Consider the following 11,178-nt stretch of genomic DNA (forward strand, 5'->3'; position numbering starts at 1 on the left):
CAAACTCACTCTCCTTTTTTAATCAGTTTAGCAATGAGTAATTTAGATGTTATGACCCTCATTTTACACCCAAGGAAAAGAAGGCTGGGAGAACAAGCAACAGAAAGTCGGTGACAGAACCGTACTGAGTCTCACAATCTCTTACTTCTTTCCCTGCTCTTTTTGCTGATATAAGTTTAGCTGACAACATAAATCAGTAAGAAATTTTATCTTCAGAATAGTTACAATTATTTTGTTTCCAGAAAATAAAGAGCATTCTCATGGCAACAAGATACAAATTCTGACATATTTAATCATATATGTTTTATATGTTATCTTTCTGAAGGATCACAAGAGGACATATAAATTTGTTGTAGCTAGATAATGGCATTAACATGTTGTCTCAGTATGTTCTAAAAGCAAGATCTACACAGATTTTGAGACTGTAAAAGTACTTTAAAACAATTAGGAAATGTACTTGATTGAAACTGCTTCAAAATATTTTGAAAATTCAGTCTGATTTTCAGCAAAATCAGTTGCCTTACTTATCACTTAAATTTGATGGTTAAGCAGTTTTGTTTGATAGTCTTGTAAGGATTGTGACTATTCAGGGCAAGAGTCAATGAAGGGGAGGATTAGTAAGTAGCAGTGTATAACTTCTAATTTTACACATTTAAACATACTTTCTCATGGTCCCTTCTCTGCTTTACCAAAACATCCTCTTTTCTGACATAACACCCACAAAGTCTGATGCAGAGACATTTTCTGCAGAACAGAAGTCAGATGAAAAAAAACAATTTCAGAACTTCACCTGTGCACGGGTGAAAACACAAGTGGCTTTTCCTGTTTGAAATTAAACTTATTTGTCATAACTTTGGCTTTTCTCCCACGTGAAACTGATAAAAATTTTGCTAGCACTGGTGTCTCTGCAGCATGCACATCCAACTGCACACACATTGACACACACAGCCAGTCATGCACAGATGAACAATGGCAACAAGAAAAGAAAAAAGGAAAAAAAAATGCAACTCTCATTTTAAATCCAAGTCTCAGACTCCAGTGGAGCTGGGCTAATTTACACCAGCTGAGAATGCTCTCATATTTATTTTAGAAAAGATGCAATTTTGTCCTAACAAGCAGTTTGCAAGGCCTACTTGATTGATTTAGTTGACTCTGGCTTTATTACAGCTTAATGTGTTCACATCACTATTGTTAAAGTTGTTTCAGCACTTCTATTATTACTGCCTAGATTTTGGCATTTGAAAGTTTATAATAATAATAACAACAGTATTTTGTACTTTTATAGCATCTTTCTTCTGAGGAACTCGAAGAGCTTTGCAAACAATAATTACTCCTTAGAACCCCTTGGTATAGCAGACTATATTGTAGCACATTTTACTGCCAGTTCAGATTCTGATCTCAGTTCACATCAGTGTACATGCAAACTATCTACACTACAAGTGTGGTTTGGATTCCTTATAAAATAAAAACAAAAGCAGGAAAAAAAAAAGCCCTATTCAAGAGCTGCTGCTACCCCAGAACAAAACTTTACAGTCCTGATTCCCTCTCCCCAGTACTAATTTTTAAAACATTGGGTTTGTTCCAGAACCCGTTCTCCTCTCTGCTCACTGTAGCAGCACAGGCTTGAGGAAAGTTACCTTAAGCACCTTAAGCAGGTGATGAAACAATCCCTTTTACAAAGAAAATTTTTCCTGGCTCTTCAGAATCATCTCTTCTTATTTCTACTGGGGTCTGTACTGTAAGGAAAAAAAAAATGCTGTTGAGCAATCTGGAGCAAGACGCCTGTTATTTTTAGCAGAAATAAGAGAGATTCTGAAGCTACTTTCTTTTACACTGGTGAACAAGCTAGTCCTATATTTAGTGTTTGGGACTAAGGAATAGACAGCTAAGCATGCTCCATTTTGAAAGTCAATCACATGAGAAAATTAGACCCCCTTTAGTAATACATGAACTGGTAAAAATATTAGCATTCCATTTCTTTGAAGACATTTAAAAAAACGAAACAAAGGAAAAAAATAGGCTTTTAAAAAAGTGCATGCAAAAAGTGCTTAGCACTGATTTTTTTTCATTCACTAATGTAAACCACAACAACCAAATAACAAATACAAAAAAGAATTGAAGCTCAGTAAAAGCTTTGAATTTAGCTACTCCGAATGAGAACTGTGAATAAATTAATTTCTTTGAGTTAAGCTGTGAAAAGAAACTAGTTAAAAATTATTTTAACTTCAGATCCACCTGAAATTTTTATTTTAAAATACTGGCACATATGATTTAATATTGAAAGTTTGGGGTTTTTTTTTAATTTATTTAAATTCAACTAATGCCAAGTAACATCTTTTGGAACAAGAAATTAAAATTTCAAAGAAGAATACCCTTCATTTTGTGAATAGTTCAGGTCTACTGAAAAGTGCATTCCTCTGTCAAAAAAAAAATTAATCAAAAAGAAGCCTTCTGTTCTGACTAGAGTGTGATCTTATCACTTTCATCATTATAAGAAACATATACACAATTCAAGATGAACTTTTTACATTTTCACCCCTTATAATAAAAGTATTTACAGAAAGGAAAAAGATTCATTAGATAATTTGCCAGAGCACAGATTTGCCCTACATGGCCTTGACCAAGCTGTGATAATCGCTGAGGACTCCTCTGCTATTAAAATTGGTACTAGACAAGAACTTCAAGTGCATCAACACTTTTCAGTGGCAAGCAAAGAAAAATAAAATGCAAATACTCTCCTGCCCCTTTTTTCAGCAATTTGACAGCAGACAATAATTCAATTAACTGTCCTACCATCCCCACTGCCACTATAAAGAAAACATCTTTGTCAGGCTGGTAAAAAAAAGGTTTCATGGAGTAAAAGCCCCAGCTTTAACACAAGGGAAAGCTTCAGTGCTGAAACCAATGCATATCCTGTCCTTGATTTCAAGACCTCCTGAATCAGCCATCTTAGTACACAGACCAAAATGTTGGCTTTCAAGGAAGCAAGCAGAAATTTTTCATTTCCATACAATAAGTTGGATTTTTGGCTTTTGGCTTCATCTTAGAGAGAAGCGCAAGGATGGTTCCATGGTTCTACAGAATTTTGAAGATACTGCAAAGCAATCAATATTTGAAAAATCAATCAATATCATGATCTAGATATTGGACATTGCAAAAACATTTTCAGATCTAGAAAACTGAAATTGACAGCTGATTAGAAACAGTGGGGAATATTTGCCTAAAACCTGAGGACATTGAGCCCTATGAGTAATGTCTATTACCCGTAATTTTAATTTCTTGAAATTTGCTTAAAATTACCTCCTGTGGATATGGCCCACGGAAAAACACCTGAAATCGGTATTAAAGAAAGTCTTTGGTAATCAATTACTTTTTGGAGTATGTTAAAAAAAACAAAACCAAAACAAAACAAAAAGACAAATGAAAAATCCAGAATCAAACAAAGAAAAAACGCAGAGTAAATCTTTTGGATTTATTTATTTCATACTCCAAGTTCTGATTTAAGTTTTAATATTATCATAGTCTGGAAGAAAAATAACATCTTTGAGGCTTCAAAATGTTTGTGTTTACACACTCAAAGAGAGTTGCAATGCATTCAATTCAGAAGAAACACACAGCAATCTTAACTCTATCGCCTCTGACTGGAGCGCAAAACTCAAATCAATTGCTCATAAACATTTGTGATAAGATTAATTTAATTTTTTTTCTTAAACAAAGAGGATAAATTAAAAGAATCAGCTTATTCCTTCCTACTCTGTAGTGACAAGATTAAAAATTAAATTTATACATATTTCATTTCTACATAATAAAGCCTTTTGCAAAAAGAAAAAAATACCACAGTTCATCTAATTAAATCAAAGAAAATTGCCTGCAGCGATGCTACAGTATTACAATTAGATGTCTGCCAAAACCAGCCGTTTGAATTCTTAACCACTTCAGTCTTAAATACAAAACATGGTTTTCATCATTTTTTGTGATATCACCAAAATGAGGGGTTTTTTCATCACTATTACGTCACCCTGGAATGCCTTGCCAGACTCATTACATATTTTCTTCTGCCTCACAGGAATGTTGAGAGAAACAAATGCAGAATACTTATGCTTTCTTCTCTGTAAGTCTACACATGGATTTTGGTAATAATGTTATGGAAATAAAATAACATAGTTTTAAAAAATTCTGCATTAAAAATTCAAGTTTTGTGTAATTAGTGTAATTTATGCAATGCTTAAATAGTCTTTGGAATTTGATATGAAAAGAATAAAAACTCAAAACACAACCCCTACAAGTAGTTGAAGATTATTATTTACAAAAACTGAGGCTATCCACATTTACTATTCTTGCACAGCCTGATTAGTAACTCTAATTTAGATGTATTTCAATACATCCAGATCCCAAAGGCCCACATCGAATGCTCAGCTCACACCCAAACTTCCTCTGTGACCTTGCACAAGTCCCAGTGTTTCCCATGTCTGTAAAATGGGAGAATACTTCCTACCTGACAGGGGTGTTGTCAGGTTAAAATCCACAGAAGAGTATCAGACACTGAGATACTGGATGTAATAAGGGACAGAGAAAGAGACAGACTGAAAACAGTGAAGTCTGGATAAATAAGTTGCTACGCTACAGTACAGGCAATTCATTTAAGCAACATTCAGTGAAAGCAGAGTTGAGTTACAAGCTACTGCTGACTGACAGATGCAAAAATGTACTCCAAAAGCACTAAGCTAAGTTTCAGGAAAATTATTAACCTCCCATTTAATAAACACTCACACTTGCAAAGCTTTGTGGAGTATAGACAGTAAAATGATGAAGATAATACATGGCTCATTACTAAGTTTTCATGCTCTAGGAACCTCCTATGTGATCACATTTTACATGTAACCAGGAAAACTACAGCAATGTTCACCTTGTCATCTTCTCTCTGTCTCTCTTGTGTTTTCCAGGTTCTTATGCTCCATGAAGTAAGTATGTCTGTAATCTCTGCTGAACTCTCCCAGGTCACATACAGGCCTACTCCCTTTAGATTCTTCCAGTTGACTCAACTGAGCCTCAACCTTTGCATGCTGAAGTAAAATTGTATTCAGCCCTCCAGGGAAAGTTCCCATTGACCATCTGATGATACCACTTCCACTGATCTGTGTTAGAGGAAAATGCTCATACTCCAGTTTCATGCTTGCCTGAACAAAAATTGGTGCCATGTACAGGCTCAGAATAATGAGAGTTTTGCAAACCACTTGGTACCAACGCATATGTTTCTGAAGTATTTCTCTAGATATCAGACAGATGTTCTGTACTCTGTGCATTTACCTTCCACTATCTTCCCTATGATCAAAGATGTTTGAGGTGAAAAAAAAAAAATTAAAAACAAACAGAAACAAAAAAACACAAAAAACAAAGAAAAAAACAAAAACAACAACAAAAAACCCCACCACCACCACCACCAAAAACAACAAAAAAACCAAAAACCCAAAAAACCAACAACAGCAAAAAAACCCCTCAAAAATCAAAACAAAAAAAAAACCAAAAAAAATCCCCTAAAAACAACCAACCAAAACAGTACAAAAGTATCTGGGGATTTTATTTTCTTCGGAACTAGATGCCACAGGCAGGTGACCAGTACTCTGGTCAAGTGAGCAATTCCCCTTAAACAACTCAGTCAGATAGAATCCTCTTGCTTCATTTTGTCCCCTGCTGCTACTGTCTCACATGGGATTACGTACACTACAAATGCCTGGGGGATCTGTACTCAAGTTTAAGAGCAGACAGGATGTGCAGGCAGAATGCACAGCATTGGGCACATTTTAACAGCATTTTTAAATGAGACCTAGACACAGATACATGACCTAACAGGTGACCAAAGATGTTGTTTTAGGCTGAACAATTAGAGACTAATAATAAGAGATAATATTAAGGTTCCATTATTTAACTTCTATTTTTTATGGGTTTTGTTCATACTTTATGTTCACACATAATGCAACATGTAAATTCTTTGACTGCCCTAGTGAGAATGTTAGGATTAATTAAAATTCATTATGAATAATTGGATAAATGTTGTCAAATAGCTGAAGACCAATCCTGAGCCTTAGCATGGGATACTAATTCCAGAAAATGTTGATAGCATGAGGAAGAATGGGAGTTGTAGGATGCTGTCCACAATAAAAGTGGACACCTGCATTTCAATTAATAATCAATAGGACACTTTCAGAAATCCATTACTCTTGACATTGTCATGAAAATTCATTATCTAATTCACCACCTAAAGCCACTCAACCTCTGCACATGAGGTGTTTTCCCAGAGGGATTCATCCAGTAGGTTTGCTTACAATACAGCCCACAGATCTGACTCTGACCAAAACATGACTGGAAGGCAATAACACTTCCTACTACAATCCCAAAGGACAAATGTTTGAAAGTCAGGTTAAGAATTCCTTTCTCTGATTCCTGTCTGAGAGTCAATTCCTGATTGCAGCATTTGTACATTTCTGTAGGGCCTTATGTTTCCTCATTCCTGTGGCAATGAACCTTTGCAGTACAAGCTTTCAGCAGTATACCAATATCCAGGTAGGTCAGCTGAACATGCTCAACTTTGATGAAAGGTCCATATCCCATTCAGTATGCCATTCCACCACACTGTCCCATTCATCACCACTCATGACTGAAAATTTTAGCAGACATTTCCAGCAAACAAGCGAAAACTGGTGAAATAAATCATCAATATTTGTTTACCTTATTCCCTTATTAGCCAGCCCCTAGACATTTGAAAATCCAACACTAACAGAGAAAATAAAGAATAGAAAATTCCACTCAAGAAACACAGCAAAAAATTTTTACAATGCATTTGTAGAGAATTGTGATGTCTTTTTCACCTACCTTTTTTCTACATTGCTGCAATTTTGAGAGAAGCTAAAATAGAGTACTATTCTTCACATCTTAATTATCATTTATGTAAAGAAATGTGGAAGCAAGATTTTAGTGTTAGAACAAATATTTTGTCGCTGGCATTTTATTATTACATTGTGCTTGTGGGAAAGTTTGTGAGATTGCAGATTTTGAACCATATTATATTTACCAAATTTTATACTAATTACTGAAACTCAGTAGCTTTCTGAGAACTTAAGAGTAGCTTATAGGAGTTTCTAAAAACGGAATGTGTCTGTGAGTTAGTTGATGGCAATCGTTGTAGCTGTCTATTCAGGACCAAAGAGCATTCTTTTGCAAATGACATATTTAGAATACACAATGTCATTATGTCACTGAATTCTTCTATTACCTGGAGTGTGGACAAGGCTAGTCTAGGAATGGGTATCAAAAGAAAAGATCTGTTGCCAGAACTTTTGGCACAGCTACAGAAACCTCTTTCTTCTTTTCTGGGCTTCAAATGCTTGCTTTTTAGAATAAAAACTAGGATATACACTAGCAGCCTGTTAAGTCACTAACAAAATTTTTTTAAATGAAATGATGACACATAACAAAAAATCATTTCCAGTGCTTATAAGTGAGCTGCATTTCCTTTATCATCTGGATTACACTTAAAAGGGTGCCTATTCATGCTGGAGTTACCTAGGCTCATAGAAGAGCACTTTATGGAACAAGTTTTTTCTAATCAATCCTTTCTTTCACACAGTTGCCAGTCACACTGTCAGAAATCTGCTGTATGCATTTCTTCACGGAAAAGTGTGTTTCTCTGTCCTTCCCAGCTTTGTCTGCATAGCTGGAGAGCCCTACCATCCATTGTAGTGTACAGTTCCCAGTGGAAAGTCTCTCTTTACCATTCTGACAGAAGGTTGTGTGCTGGTTTTGGCGAGGTAGAGACAATCTGTGCAGTTGCCAGCTTTGGTTAAATTGCGACAGGTTGTTCAAGAGAAGTACCAGACATGAACAAGAGACACGCTGCAAGTTACAAAAGCAGAGCATTTGGGGGTAAGTATAATACTTGGAGAGACTGAACAATAACAAAAGTAAAAGTGAACCATGTTGTTATGTAATAAAGCTTAGCCCTTTTCATGAGTTAAGGATTACTACTTACACATTAAAAATAGAGAAGACCACAGAGACCACTAAAGCTGGGATTAGAATGCGTAAAGCCCTGAATCCCAGATCTCGCCTTCAACCACTAAACCACATCTTCTATAGTTAGACCTTTTTTTGAGTCATGGAGCTGCTTATTACTCAACATTCTGCAAGTACTTAAGCACCCTGCTGAATCAAGACCACCTCCTGGAGACTAGAGCCTGCAGTTCTTACTCAGGCATTTATCCTCTCTAATCATGCAACTGGAAACTGCAGCAAAGCACACCCTTTTTCTGCCCTGGAAAAATAAAGTCATTAGCTCCTCCAAAGTTCATAGTTTCATTTTGTAGCGTATCAGTCCAGTTTTAAGCTGTCATAACTCCACTGCACTCCTAACGATTACACCGATGTCGTCACAATGTAACAGAATCAGACCCAAAGTCTCCAGTCAAGTCTGCAGCCTTGATGAGAATATCATGCTTTCTCATCATAATCATCTGTGTTTGTTATTGCTATCACCACCCTGCTGCTAACAAATCCATATTCGTACATTTAAGAGGTGCAGAATCTCACTGAGAACCTGGCCTTGCAGCTCTTTTTCATTTGACTGTATTTGATTTGCAAGAAATAATATATTAGCTTGCCTTAAATAATTATCCACAAGCTGGAACCTGGTCCTGAGACTTTGACATATGAGTTTCTAGTCATGCTTAGCTGGCTATAATTTTTCATCTGGAGGTTATCTTCACTATGCAAGCTTGATGAACAGGTTATGTTATGTTAGATCTCCAATGAATACCCGTCATTGGCTTTAAAGAAAGAAATAAAGAAAATGTATTGGCTCATGTAGACTCTGTCTTTCACATTTCCATTTACTCAAGAGCCATCTGAAGTTCTCTTTGTGTCTGCATGCATTGGGCCAGGACGAGTAGTATTTGGTGTGATGACTTTTGTGAGATCACCTGAATGTTCACCTGCATCAGTTTGCTAGCCTTCTGATCTCTTGAGTGCTGTCCACAGTGTGTATCACACTGAGAAGGCCAAAGCAGTTGAAAGGACAGTTTTGAACTCCTCCGTCTCTTGCTGGTGCAATGGTAAGCAAGTTTAAATCCCATGTTATTCTAGGGCATCTCAGTTTGGGTGAGAGACAGATTTAATTTAATATGAATGGCTGTAGAGACAGTATTGTGCCATACAATCATTTAACTTTTCAACATATTATCCCAGTATTTAGGGCCAAACTGTGGTTGCCAGTTAGTTCTTTCTTGCATCATAGAATTGCAGTGAAGCCTGTAAGACAAAAGGTCACAGAAAACTCGTCTATATTAAAGATCTTCCAGTTAATTACCCTCTTGGTTTCCCTCTAAGGTGCTGTTCTGCCATCTCCCTATTAACCCATTGCTGCTGAAATTTACAGGTAAGCTCAAAGTATATACTGCTGAGGACTTGTGTAGAAGACCATGAAATGTTTGAAGAAGAGGTGAAAAGCCTGGGAAAGGGTCAGTGTAGATGAATCGCAATCACTCTAGTATATTCTGTTTTTTCCTAGATTTGGGGAAGTCTTTCTTTGCTTGGCATCTTTAGTTCAAGTTGTTGAGGGAAAGGTAAGCAGCAGATCCCTGAGGTGAGCAGACTGATGGAAGGGATATACTTGCTCCAGGTCAACTGCAGATACACAGTTCTCTAATGTGTGGGACCTTGTGCACTGGCCCCACATTTAGCCGCCCATTCTCTAAATTTGGTGTTGCTCTCAGTTATTTTGCTAACACAACCATCATGATTCATACTATATTTTGCCATGCAAACTCTTCAGAGGAGGAAATGAGAGGAAAAAAGGGGAAATGCTTCCATCAAGTCTACCTTCTCGGCTACAGCATGCCTGCCTGAAGCTGCATCTACAGCCACCACGGCAAGGAGGTGACTGATTGTATGTTACTATGGCATTGTTCTTAAATCAGGAAGCTCCCAGTCCCTGCCCCTGCCCTGAGGCAGTTTCAGGGTTGTTTTGCACTTACCACTGTCCATCTGGGGCAAACAGAATCAGAGATAAACACAATAAAAACCTAAAATTCTGGATGAGTTATTGACCAGTTCTCTGCTGAACTCTGAGCTCACAGAAGAGCTGCATTGAATTTGGTGCTTCTAAAGGACAACAGTCTTGTGCACCGTTGGGCCTGATAAGTTCTCTCAAGTATCAAAGAAGAAAATCAGGCCCAGGAAGGGACATCTGAATTTGTCATCTGCCTCACAAAACAAAATGAGGCAGCAGCTGAACTCTTGTAAGATTCTAAGCAGGGTGTCATCCTTTTCTAAACACACAATAAATACATGGCACTAACCCCACCCACACAGACAGACACACACTTGATCCGTGAGCAGTTTTTAAAATTTGGGTGGTAGAAACGTTTGTCACACCCACAAGCTATATCTGAAAGAGGGGAATGGGAGAAAAGCCATCCATTTTGGCTTCACGCTAAATTATCAGCTTCTTGGATTTGTGCCAGCTCAGTCAGCTTATAATAATAACTGGCTCCGGGCCAAGGTTTTTTTAGAGAGAGAGAGAGAGCACACTGCTTTCTCTTTCCTCAAAAATATTTGTTAATAATCTCTATATTACTCATAATCTGTATAGCTTAATTAAATAAAAATGCCTATTTTAACTTCCCTGCTAACTGAAAACTGGAGGAGAGATTAAATTATTGGGAGCCTGGAATCAGTCTGGATTCCAAACAGGAGACATCATGGGAACTGTTTGTACCTGGCTTTCTGGTTAAGGCCCCTGCTACCCCAAGACCTGAACACAAACACTCACTGATTGTGAATGGCATGAAAATGATGAAAATACAGAATGAAAGCCTACTGTTATACAGGACTATGTCTTGAACCTTGACCTGTTATTTCTGAAGATATACCACAGTGTCTCTACATGACATGGTAAACTCTGAGAGGACTGACTTTATCTGAAAGACAGAGCTGCGATGATGCCTGATGTGATACCTTTCTAATTTTAGAATGAATGCGGTCAAACTATATTTTAAATGGTAAGGGCTGAAGGAGAATCAAAAATTCCTCTAATTCAAATGAGTGTGTAAGAACTGTCAGGTCTCTCTTCCATTTCTTTTGGTCTCTTTGTTGGTTTTATTATTATTATTATTATTATTATTATTA

The sequence above is a fragment of the Corvus brachyrhynchos genome, unplaced genomic scaffold, assembly GCF_000691975.1.
Source record: "Corvus brachyrhynchos isolate BGI_N302 unplaced genomic scaffold, ASM69197v1 scaffold1, whole genome shotgun sequence".
Classification (NCBI taxonomy): domain Eukaryota; kingdom Metazoa; phylum Chordata; class Aves; order Passeriformes; family Corvidae; genus Corvus; species Corvus brachyrhynchos.